Source organism: Triticum urartu, chromosome 7, assembly GCF_003073215.2.
Source record: "Triticum urartu cultivar G1812 chromosome 7, Tu2.1, whole genome shotgun sequence".
NCBI lineage: Eukaryota > Viridiplantae > Streptophyta > Magnoliopsida > Poales > Poaceae > Triticum > Triticum urartu.
Window position 1 is genome coordinate 499,581,257 of NC_053028.1, and position 11,276 is coordinate 499,592,532.

The following is an 11,276-nucleotide window of genomic DNA, read 5'->3' on the forward strand; positions in this document are numbered from 1 at the left end:
TATAATAAAATATAGACCCGAGGGTCGTAAATTTCACTAGTGGCTTCTCTCGAGAAAATAGCACACGGTGTGTAAACAAATTATTGTTGGGAACTCTAAGTCATTTTCGTTGGTGGGAAGGATACACCTCCCAAAATGTTTTTTATCTCTAAGTTTTTCTCTTTGAGCTCTGTCACCTCTACAAATCCCTACTTCCCTCTGCGAAGGGCCTTTCTTTTACTTTATGCAATGAGTCTCCATCTTCTCTTATAAAAGCACCAACTAGGAGGCACTATGATCGTACTTGAGCATTGGGTGTAGTTAATATGTGAGTGTGTTTCATGAATGGATCAATGATTGAGCATGATGGGCTGGGGATAGCTTATTTTAGCATTGATATTTTGAAAGACATGGTTGCTTGTTGATATGCTTGAGTATTTAAATTATCATGTCAAAACTAGACCATTGCTTTGAACAATATAAAAGTCCAAATGTCCATGCTAGAAAGAAAAGAATATGATATGACATGATAGGCAACATTCCACATCAAAAATTCTGTTTTTATCACTTACCAACCCGAGGACTAGTAGGAGTTAAGCTTGGGGATGCTGATACGTCTCCAATGCATCTATAATTTTTGATTGTTCAATGCTATTATATTATCAATCATGGATGTTTTATAATCATTTTATATCATTTTTTGGTACTAACCTATTGACATAGTGCCAAGTGCTAGTTGCTACTTTTTGCATGTTTTTTACATCGCAGAAAATCAATACCAAAGGGAGTCCAAATGACACGAAACTTTACGGAGATTTTTTATGGACCAGAAGACACCTAATGGGCCCTGGCTGCGCCTGGGGGTGCTCCGACGAGAGCACAACCCACCAGGGCGCGCCAGGAGGCCCAGGCGCGCCCTGGTGGGTTGTGCCCACCTCGGGTGCCCCCCGGACTGCCTCTTTGCTCTATAAATACCCCAATATTCCCAAAACCCTAGGGGAGTCGACGAAATATTGATCCAGCCGCCGCAGAGTCCAGAACCACCAGATCCAATCTAGACAACATCTCGGATGTGGTTCACCACCTCCATTGGTGCCTCTCCGATGATCCGTGAGTAGTTCTTTGTAGACCTCCGGGTCCATAGTTAGTAGCTAGATGGCTTCCTCTCTCTCGCTGAATTATCAATACAATGGTCTCTTGAAGATCCATATGATGTAACTCTTTTTGCGGTGTGTTTGTTGGGATCTGGTGAACTTTGAGTTTATGCTCAGTTATATCTTTTTATATCCATGAAAGTATTTGAGTTTCTTTGATCTGTTTTATGCATGATCTCTTATAGCCTCGTATTTTTTTGATATTTGGGTTTTGTTTGGCCAACTTGATCTATTTATCTTGCAATGGGAAGAGGTGCTTTGTAGTGGGTTCGATCTTACGGTGCTTGACCCCAGTGACAGAAGGGGAACCGACATGTATGTATCGTTGCTACTAAGGATAAAACGATGGGGTCTATCTCTACATAGATAGATCTTGTCTACATCATGTCATCGTTCTTATTGCATTACTCTGTTTCTCCATGAACTTAATACACTAGATGCATGTTGGATAGCGGTTGATGTGTGGAGTAATAGTAGTAGATGCAGGCAGGAGTCGGTCTACTAATCTTGGACGTGATGCCTATATAATGATCATTGCCTGGATATCGTCATGATTATTTGAAGTTCTGTCAATTTCCCAACAGCAATTTGTTCACCCACCGTTTGCTATTTTTCTCTAGAGAAGCCACTAGTGAAACCTACGGGCCCCGGATCTCTTTCTCATATTATTTGCCTTTGCGATCTACTTTTCCTTTGCATTTATTTTCAGATCTATTAAACCAAAAATACAAAAAATACTTTGCTGCATTTTATTTTATTTGCGATCTATTTATTCAATCTATTACAACTTTATCCCATCTGTTTGCCAATTTCTGGCGCCGTTACCTGAAAGGGATTCACAACCCCTTTAACACGTCGTGTTGAGAGTGGTTGTTATTTGTGTGCAGGGGATGTTTACGTTGTCTTGCTTGGTTCTCCTACTAGTTCGATAACCTTGGTTTCTTCACTAAGGGAAATACCTACCGTCGATGTGCTGCATCATCCCTTCCTCTTTGGAGAAATGCCGACGTAGTCCTAGCCGACATCAAAAGGAATTTCTTGCGCCGTTGCCGGGGAGGATCTTCAACATATACTAGGTTCCTAATCACAAATCTCATCTCATCGCAATTTACATTATTTTCCATTTGCCTCTCGTTTTCCTCTCCCCCACTTCACAAACATTTGCCGTTTTATTCGCCCCTCTTTTTCCGTTCGCCGTTTTCTTGCCGGATCTGTTTTTGTGTGCGTTCTTGTTTGCGTAGTTATGATGCCTCAAAGAAAATACTATGATGTTCCTTACCCCAATATTTTGCTTGAAATTGAGAAAAATACTAAGGAGTATATGACTACACAATTTGAGCATAATAAGTATTTTACTGAAGAACTTAAGGAGCACCCCGTGGTGCTGGATGCTACCACAAAACAACTTGATGATATTAGTAGAGAAGTTTGCAATCTCCAATCTAAGTATGCTTTTTCTGAAAGTTTGCTAGGAAAAATATCCGATGCACAAGCCACCTTAGTAAATCAAATGCCAGCTAAACCAATCTCGTTAGAAGATAAAAGTGATGAAGATCTCAAAATGATTGGTGTTTCTTCTATTGATTCCTTGTTTAGTAAAGTTAAGATTGATGAAAAAGGGACTAGAGAAGAGTCAACTTTAGCTAGAAGGTGTCCCGATAATTTGGAGGGTGAAAATATTGTTGAGAAAATTGATAAAAGTGGGTTTGAAGAGGTCAAAACTTTAGCTAGTGATGTACCCACTCTTTTGGATTACAAAGACTTTAATTATGATAGTTGCTCTTTGATTTATTGTATTTCTTTGTTGCAATCCATGATAAATTCACCCCAAGCCTATAAATAAAATAAAGCTTTTACATATTGTTGATGCTATGATGAAAGCTTTTGAAAAAAATGGAATTAGAAGTATTAGTTCCTGGAAAATTGCATGATGAATGGGAACCTACTATCAAGTCAAGATTAAAAATTATGAGTGTTTTTCTTTGTGTGACTTGGGTGTGTTTTTCTACTATTTCGGAATCTTTATGTGATGTGCTTGGTCTTACCAATCTTGAAGAATGCTCTTTAAATTTGCACATGGCGGATTCTACTATTAAAAAGCCTATGGGAAGAATTAATGATGTTCTTATTCTTGCAAATAGAAATTATGTGCCTATAGATTTTATTGTTCTTGATATTGATTGCAATCCGTCTTGTCCAATTATTCTTGGTAGACCATTTTTAGGCACTATCGGTGCCGTGATTGATATGAAAGAAGGCAATATTAAGTTCCAATTTCCTTTGAGAGAGGGTATGGAACACTTTCCTAGAACAAGAATTAGGCCACCATATGAATCAATCATGAGAGCATCTTATGGATCTCGAAACAAAGATGACAAAACTTAGATCCTTGCCTTATGCCTAGCTAAGGGCGTAAAACTATAACGCTTGTTGGGAGGCAACCCAATGAATAATATTTTTTTTGCTTTTTGATTTCTGTTCTTGAGTGTTTGTACAATTATGCTACTGTTATGATTGTGTTTTTATGTTTTAATTAGTGTTTGTGCCAAGTAAAGTGAGGGAGTCCTGGATTAGGGGGTATCCGGACAGCCGGATTATATCCTTTGGCCGGACTGTTGGACTATGAAGATACAAGATTGAAGACTTCGTCTCGTGTCCGGATAGGACTCTACTTGGCATGGAAGGCAAGCTAGGCAATACGGATATGTATATCTCCTCCTTTGTAACCGACCTTGTGTAACCCTAGCCCCCTCCGGTGTCTATATAAACCGGAGGGTTTTAGTCCATAGGGAAACATACAATCATACCATAGGCTAGCTTCTAGGGTTTAGCCTCTCCGATCTCGTGGTAGAACAACTCTTGTAATACTCATATCATCAAGAATAAATCAAGTAGGACGCAGGGTTTTACCTCCATCAAGAGGGCCCGAACCTGGGTAAAACATCATGTCCCATGCCTCCTGTTATCATCCGCCTTAGACGCACAGTTCGGGACCCCCTACCCGAGATCCGCCGATTTTAACACCGACATAAAGCCTTTAGGATCTTCTTGGGTGATAGTTGTTTGATCTTGCTGAAAAAACAGAAAATTTTACGCTCACGAAAATAATTCTCATTTTTAACTAGAGAGCGATAAAATACCCATTTCTTTTGCAGTAGATCAATATACAAATTACTCAGGCCGTCCAAATTTTTCAGAATTTTTGGAGTTACATAAATATTCGAAACATCCAGATTACTACAAACTGTTCTGATTTTGACAGATTCTGTTTTCTTTGCGTTGTGTGCTTGTTTTGATGGCTCTATGGTTTTCTTTGATGAGTTTTTGCCATAGAAAAGTTAGAATACAGTACATATAATGCAAGAAAAAAATATGAATTGGTTTGATACAACACTTATAGTAGTGATTTATTTTCTTATACTAACGGATCTCACGAAGGTTTTGCCGAGTTTTGTGTGATTGCAGTTTTCAAGTTTTGGGTTATCTTACGATGGATGAAGGAATAAGGAGTAAGAAGAGCCTAAGCTTGGGGATGCCCGACATCCCCCTCTATGATCCAAAAGAGAGCAAGCAACTAAGCTTGGGGATGCCCCCGAGTGGCATCCCCTCTTTCTTCTAACAACCATCGGTATTTTACTCGAAGCTATATTTTTATTCGTCACATACTATGTGTTTTTCTTGGAGCGTCTTGTATGATATGAGTCTTTGCTTGTTTTATTTTGTGTTTTAAGTCTTGATTCCTTGCTGGACACACCTATTTCATAGAGCCAAAATTATGTCATGATTTGTTAGAATTGCTCTCTATGCTTCACTTGAATCTTTTATGAGCTATGGACTTGGTCTAGTGCTTCACTTATATTTTTTTAGCACGGTGTGCTTTAGTATTATTTAACAAATGCTCTCTTGCTTCACTTAGATTTATTTGAGAGTTAATAAAGTTTTCAAGAAGTTCTCTCTTGCTTCACTTAAATTAATTTGAGCAGAAGAAATATTATGCTCGTGATCTTCACTTATATTTGTTTGAGCTTGCCAAGAGCAACATATGAAAATTAGTCCCAAAGTGATAGATATCCAAGAAGGATATAATAAAAACTTTCATGAAGATCATTGGACAAAATAAACTTGATTCTTAGTAATAGTTTTGAGATATGATGATGTGATATGTGAGTTATTTTGATGAGTAATTATGCTTTAGTAAGAACATTGGGTTAAGGTTTGTGATTCCCTATGCAAGCATGAAAGTCAATAATTATGCAATAAATTATATCCTACTTGTGGTGCATTATTTGGTGTTAATTATGCTTAATGCTCTCTTATGAGATTATTCATTTCTTGGTTGGTCGCTTCTCAATCTTTTGCTAGCCTTCATTTTGCACTAAGTATGATCTCTACTTGTGCATCCAAAAACCTTTAAACCAGTTTTGCCACATGAGTCCACTATATCTACCTATATGCGGTATTCTTTTTCCATTCTAAGCAAATTTGTATGTGCCATCTCTAATTTTCGAAATAAACTTCTCTTTTGTGTGTTCGTTTCGCTCGCGGAGCGGTGAGGGGTGGCTAATATTTTCCATGCTAGATGTGTTATTCTCATGATGGGTGTTTATTCACTTGTCATTGCACGAGATTAAGGCAAAGGTATTAGGGATGGCCAGTCCTGAAATGAAAAATAAATTTACTTTATGTTGTCAAATAATAAATTCCTTGGGAAGTGTTGGTATGGAAGGCACCCGTGGATACGGTTAGCCATGGAAAGTGAAAGTATGGTGGAAAAAGGAATAAACTTTATTTTCTGTTTGGGAACCGCCTATTATATATCTAGCATGGAAAGTATTGGGAACTCTAAGTCGTTTTCGTTGGTGGGAAGGATACACCTCCGAAATGTTTTTTATCTCTAAGTTTTTCGCTTTGAGCTCTGTCATCTCTACAAATCCCTACTTCCCTCTGCGAAGGGACTTTCTTTTACTTTATGCAATTTTTATTTTTGAATTTGAGTCTCCATCTTCTCTTATAAAAGCACCAACTAGGAGGCACTATGATCGTAATTGAGCATTGGGTGTAGTTAATATGCGAGTGTGTTTCATGAATGGATCAATGATTGAGCATGATGGGCTAGGGATAGCTTATTTTAGCATTGATATTTTGAAAGACATAGTTGCTTGTTGATATTCTTAAGTATTTAAATTATCATGTCAAAACTAGACCATTGCTTTGAACAACATAAAAGTCCAAATATCCATGCTATAAAGAAAAGAATATGATATGACATAATAGGCAGCATTCCACATCAAATTTTTTGTTTTTATCACTTACCTACTCGAGGACGAGTAGGAGTTAAGCTTGGGGATGTTGATACGTCTCCAACGTATCTATAATTTTTGATTGTTCAATGTTGTTATATTATCAATCTTGGATGTTTTATAATCATTTTATATCATTTTTGGTACTAACCTATTGACATAGTGCCAAGTGCTAGTTGCTCTTTTTTGCATGTTTTTACATCGCAGAAAATCAATACCAAACGGAGTCCAAATGACACGAAACTTTATAGAGATTTTTTAAGGACCAGAAGACACCTAATAGGACCTGGCTGCGCCTGGGGGGTACTCCGACGAGAGCACAACCCACCAGGGCGCGCTAGGAGGCCCATGCGTTCCCTGGTTGGTTGTGCCCACCTCGGGTGCCCCCAGGACCGCCTCTTTGCTCTATAAATACCCCAATATTCCCAAAACCCTAGGGGAGTCGACGAAATATTGATCCAGCCGCCATAGAGTCCAGAACCACCATATCCAATCTAGACACCATCTCGAATGGGGTTCACCACCTCCATTGGTGCCTCTCCAATGATGTGTGAGTAGTTCTTTGTAGACCTTCGGGTTCGTAGTTAGTAGCTAGATGGCTTCCTCTCTCTCGTTGAATTCTCAATACAATGGTCTCTTGGAGATCCATATGATGTAACTCTTTTTGCGGTGTGTTTGTTGGGATCTGATGAACTTTGAGTTTATGATCAGTTATATCTTTTTATATCCATGAAACTATTTGAGTTTCTTTGATCTCTTTTATACATGATCTCTTATAGCCTCGTATTTTTTATCGGATATTTGGGTTTTGTTTGGCCAACTTGATCTATTTATCTTGCAATGGGAAGAGGTGCTTTGTAGTGGGTTCGATCTTACGGTGCTTGACCCCGGTGACAGAAGGGGAACCGACACGTATGTATTGTTGCTACTAAGGATAAAACGATGGGGTCTATATCTACATAGATAGATCTTGTCTACATCATGCCATCGTTCTTATTGTATTACTGCGTTTCTCCACGAACTTAATACACTAGATGCATGCTGGATAGCGGTCGATGTGTGGAGTAATAGTAGTCGATGCAGGCAGGAGTCGGTCTACTAATCTTGGACGTGATGCCTATATAAAGATCATTGCATGGATATCGTCATGATTATTTGAAGTTCTATCAATTGCCCAATAGTAATTTGTTCACCCACCGTTTGCTATTTTTCTCGAGAGAAGCCACTAGTGAAACCTATGACCCCCGAGTCTCTTTCTCATATTATTTGCCTTTACGGTCTACTTTTCCTTTGCATTTATTTTCAGATCTGTTAAACCAAAAATACAAAAATACTGTGCTGCACTTTATTTTATTTGCGATCTATTTATTCAATCTATTACAACTTTATCCCGTCCGTTTGCCAATTTCTGGCGCCGTTACTCGAAAGGGATTGACAACCCCTTTAACACGCCGGGTTGCGAGTGGTTGTTATTTGTGTGCAGGGGCTGTTTACATTGTGTTGCTTGGTTCTCCTACTGGTTGGATAACCTTGGTTTCCTCACTGAGGGAAATACCTACCGTCGTTGTGCTGCATCGTCCCTTCCTCTTTGGGGAAATACCGATGTAGTCCTAGCCAACATCAATGATATCCAAGGCAATGATCATGAATATAGGCATCACGTCCAAGATTAGTAGACCAAAACGATTTTGCATCTACTAGTATTACTCTACACATCGACCGCTGTCCAGCATGCATCTAGTGTATTAAGTTCATGGAGAAACAGAGTAATGTAATAAGAACGATGACATGATATAGACAAGATCTATTCATGTAGGAATAGACCCCATCTTTTTATCCTTAATAGAAATGGTACATGCGTGCCTCACTAACCCTTTTGTCACTGGGTGAGGACACCGCAAGATCGAACCCATCACAAAGCACCTCTTCCCATTGCAAGAAAAATCGACCTAGTCGGCCTAACTAAACCAAAGATTCAGAGAAGAAATATGAGGCTATAAATAATCATGCATATAAGAGATCAAAGAAGACTCAAATAATATTCATGGATAAAATCTGATCATAAACTTGAACTACATCGAATCCCAACAAACACACCGCAAAAAGTCATTACATCAAATAGATCTCCAAGAGACCATTGTATTGAGAATCAAAATGAGAGAAGAAGCCATTTAGCTACTGCCTACGGACCCGTAGGTCTATGGTGAACTACTCACGCATCATCGGAGGAGCACCAATGAGGATGATGAACCCTTCCATGATCGTGTTCTCCTCCGGCGGAGTGCCGGAATAGGGCTCTAGATTGGATCTCGTGGTTCTGGAACTTGCAGCGACTTGAATTGTGTTTCATCGACTCCCCTAGGATTCTGAAATATTTGGGTATTTATAGAGATGAGAGGCGCTTGAGGAGACCCCCGTGGGCCCCACAACCCATCACGGTGCGCTAGGGGCCTCTGGCGCGCCCTGGTGTCTTGTGGGCCCCACAGGCTCCCCCAAGTGCTTCCTTGGCTTCCAAGTTGTCTTCTGGTCCAAAAAAATCTCCAAAAAGTTTCATTGTGTTTGGACTCCGTTTGGTATGGATATTCTGCGAAGTAAAAAACAAGAAAAAAACAGCAACTGGCACCGGGCACTAGGTCAATAGGTTAGTCCCAGAAAATGATATAAAGTTGCCATAAAATGAATATAAAACATCCAAGATTGATAATATAACAACATGGAACAAGCAGAAATTATAGATACGTTGGAGACATATCACGCCTTGCCTCACAAGGGATGACCTGAGAAAAATTGAAATAAAGAACTAGCTAGTTAGACAATTTTGGGGACAACCGTATACATCATATGAAACTCAATCAGAACATGTTCAAGTAAAACATATCGTTCTAGTGATAAAGTCATTTGGGAGATCTATGAAGAACTTCTTGTACCTTTGGCATCTCACTAAACCAAAGGCCTCACATGGGGGCATCCATTTACTGCTTTCATCAAGTTAGCAAAAATAAGCATACATAACAGATAAATAGATATAATGCAACATGTGTTGTTAGTGTGGACTAGAGCTACCTGAGGGAGTCCTGGATTAGGGGGTCTCCGGACAGCCGGACTGTTGGACTATGAAGATACGAGATTGAAGACTTCGTCCCGTGTCCGGATGGGACTCTACTTGGCATGGAAGGCAAGCTAGGCAATACAGATATGTATATCTCCTCCTTTGTAACCGACCTTGTGTAACCCTAGCCCCTTCCGGTGTCTATATAAACCAGAGGGTTTTAGTCCGTAGGACAACATACAATCATACCATAGGCTAGCTTCTAGGGTTTAGCCTCTCCGATCTCGTGGTAGATCAACTCTTGTACTACTCATATTATCAAGAGTAAATCAAGAAGGACGTAGGCTTTTACCTCCATCAAGAGGGCCCGAACCTGGGTAAAACATCGTGTCCCTTGCCTCCTGTTACCATTCGCCTTAGACGCACAGTTCGGGACCCCCTACCCGAGATCCGCCGGTTTTGACACCGACATTGGTGCTTTCGTTGAGAGTTCCTCTGTGTCGTCATCATTAGGCTTGATGGCTCCCTCAATCATCGATAGCGATGCAGTTCAGGGTGAGACTTTTCTCCCCGAACAGATCTTTGTGTTCGGCGGCTTCGCACTGCGGGCCAACTCGCTTGGCCATCTGGAGCAGATCGAGAGTTACGCCCCTGGTCACCAGGTCAGGTTTGGAAGCTTAAACTACACGGTCGATATCCGCGGAGACTTGATCTTCGACGGATTCGAGCCCCTGCCTAGTGCGCCACACGGTCACGATGAGCATGATTTAGCTCTGCCATCGGACAGTGTTCAGGAGATCGCGCCGGCAACCACTCCGACCCTCAATTCGGAGCCAGATGCGCCATCCATAGACGGGTGGATAGACCCCGCCACGGAGGCCGCACTCTCATCGGCGATCGAGCCGAGTATCGACCTTACCCTTCACGGGAGCCGTGACGCCGAACTACCGGATTCTTCCCCGGCCACGGACTCCGAACCGCCTGTGCCCGTGCCTATCGAATCTAACTGGGTGCCGATCATGGGGTTTACCTCTGCGGATATTTTTCAGCACTCGCCCTTCGGCGACATACTGAACTCATTAAGGTCTCTCTCCTTGTCAGGAGAGTCCTGGCCGAACTATGTCCGGCAGGATTGGGATGCGGATGACGAAGAAATTCGCCGCCCACCCACCACCCACTTAGTAGCCACTGTCGACGATTTGACCGACATGCTCGACTTTGACTCCGAAGACATCGACGGCATGGACGACGATGCAGGAGGCGAACAAGAACCACTGCCCACAGGGCACTGGACAGCCACCTCGTCATATGACATATATATGGTGGACACACCCAAAGAAGGCAATGGTGACAGGACAGTGGGGGATGGCCCCTCCAAGAAGCAACCCAAGCGCCGACGTCAGCGGCGCCGCTCTAAGTCTCTCCAAAGCAAAAGCGGTGACACTGGCACAGGAGATAATAGCACTCCGGACAGTGCCGAAGACGACAACAATCCCCTCCAGCAAGATTTAGGGCAGGAGGATGGAGAAGCCAGCCCCCTCGAGAGAGAGGCGGATGGAGAGGCGGAGGATGATAATTACATGCCTCCCTCCGAAGACGAGGCAAGCCTCGATGATGACGAATTCATCGTGCCCAAGGATCCCGTCGAACAAGAGCGCTTCAAGCGTCAGCTTATAGCCACGACAAATAGCCTTAAGAAAAAGCAACAGCAACTTCAAGCTGATCAAGATTTGCTAGCTGACAGATGGACTGAAGTCCTTGCGGCTGAGGAATATAAACTCGAACGCCCCTCCA